The following is a 2,536-nucleotide window of genomic DNA, read 5'->3' on the forward strand; positions in this document are numbered from 1 at the left end:
ACAAATCATACAATCATTTATCATGCTCAACCTCAGTGTCACAGTGCTCTTTAATTGCATTTGATTCAGAGAGTGAGGAGAGTGCATAAAGTCTAGATATTTGTTGATTTTGTATTATAACAAATGAAATGTTCACCTTTCAGCAAAGCAGCCAGTCTGCTTTGTGTGTCTGTTACACTATTTCATTTGTGTGTTTTATATACATTTGTATACAAATTGTATTTCGTGCATTTTACATTTATGATGCAGAAATGTACCATATTGCCTTCTTGCACTCTCACAGTTTTAGAATTCAAGACTCGGTCTTAGAAGATATTGTACTATATTATAGTGTAAAAGTGGTGCTGATTTTGTACACATTTTAGCAATATTCCATCATCACTGCTTTTATCAGAGCGAATTTGACATCTGAAAGATATCTGAAGAAGGAGTTCTTATAACCTTTATTTCTGTATGTATTTTAAATAATGGATTGGGCAAATCAGTGTCAATTTATCCAATTCTTAGTGTCAAGAGTACAGCAGTGTAACTTTTAAGGTTGAGTAAGACAGATATTTCTGTCTACCAAAGGTAGTGTTCAGGAATTAATAATTCCCTCTACCACCTACATGTAGATCATGCCTTCAAAGTAAATAGTGTAAATAATTCAATGGGGCATAATAAATCAGTTTGTTGTTTTTTTTTGCATGCTAGTCTCTGCAGACAAACTTGAATGAAACAAAAGGAGACATAATACAGATATGCATCTGAGAAATTGTCCTGCATTGTCTGTGAGACTTTGTCTCTATTCCAAAGAGTATAAGGACTATATAGAGAGCATACATTGGATGCTGCATGTACAGTAAGAATTATCAACTCCATCCATGGATACATGTATGTTGATGAGAAATGGGTTGTATTTAAAAGTCAGATGAGCACAATGCTGGACATTCAGTGCAAATATCAGTCATTCATATCATTTTCCTTCGGGGTAGTGCAGGGCTGGGCCGAGCCCGGCCTCAATTGTGGTACTCGGCCCTGCAGTTTCGTCTGTTTACAGTGCCGGGCTCGGCCCGGGCTTTTAATTCAAAGCTTTCAATATTTTGTTGTAGTGGCGCTCTGCTTGTAAACAAACGACTATTATTAGGAGCGCGCCGGTCGCAATTTGGTACTGCCTTTGGCCCAGTTTGCGTTTACAGTGAGAAAAGGCCGGGTCGGCGGCAGCTACCCTCCAGAGATTGGCCAAATGTGCAGCCGATTTTGGTACTGCATTTAGCCTTTTGCGCGTTTACAGTGAAATGAAGGCTGGGCCGAGCCCGGCCCTTTCACTCACCGTAAACGTGGTCTAATACTTTTTCAGGCAGAGGCTGAGGCTTGTGTGTGATTTATGAAACCATCTGTGAAGTTAAGTGTGTGTGACCTTCAGTGCTTTTGATGGCTTTAACACTTTGTGTGCATTGAGTGCTGATTGGCACAGAAAACCCATAGAATACTGTATGCGCTATATATTTCGCGAATTTCACGAGGGTTTTATTTTAGCGAATTTTGCGAGTCGGGAGCTATTCGCGAAATTAACAACACGCGAAAATATTACCTTCCAAAATGAATCCCTTGCCTTGATGATACGAACATTTCAGTACTAGTGTACCATGTCACGGCTTACCGAACAGACCATACTGGCTAAGCTTGTTTACGTACATATAGCACGTCCACGTCTACTTACGAATACTGTAGAGAGCCAATCCATTGTGCCACAACGTTACAAACGTGCGGCGTGTCACCCTTGATTACATGTACTAGTACTAGCTCTTGCGTTTGCATGCTGCTACGTCTTTACAACTCTAGGGGCCGGGGCTTCGTATGCTCCAGCAGCTGGTTGCCGCTGAATTTACTCGTACCCCTCGTACCACTCGTCAGAAATCTACACTGTAGCGCGATGGACTGAACCACTTCAAAAATCATAACTGTTGAATTCTAACTTACTAGTTCGCAGAGTTTGGTAAGTTTTTTTCATGCAGTGTATAACTAGTATCATTCTTATTTGCTAGTGGCCTAGTAACAAGTTGAAAATTCACACTTTCTTTGCCACTTCATATTTTCTCTGGTCCCCCAATCGCGAATTTTACCACTCGCGAAAATGTGTGACAGCGGCAATTTGCGAAAATTTATGTACGCGAAAATTATAGCGTATACAGTAGTACACACTTTCTGAAGTCTGTGGCATAGAAAGGGTTACGTAGGATCTGTTTTTTGTTGTTGTTTTTTTTTTGTAATTGTGGGGAGCTTTAGATTTTCATGATGCATGCATTGAAGGAAAAAAAGCTGTTCTTTGCACGGGTGAAATTGCTTTATATCAAAATTGATCTCGCATCGTCTGAGCTTTTTATGGTGCTTCTGGGCCATTTTATCATCCACTCAAATTAATGATGCAGAGAGCTGCTACTTAATGCAATGATCACGTGGGGGCGCCATTTGACTTCACATAGGCTGCGTCTTTGTGAAAATCTAAAGTTACTTCTCAGCATGACGCGTGGAGAGAACAAAACGGCCAGTGCAA

Source organism: Diadema setosum, chromosome 17 (assembly GCF_964275005.1).
Source record: "Diadema setosum chromosome 17, eeDiaSeto1, whole genome shotgun sequence".
Lineage (NCBI taxonomy): Eukaryota > Metazoa > Echinodermata > Echinoidea > Diadematoida > Diadematidae > Diadema > Diadema setosum.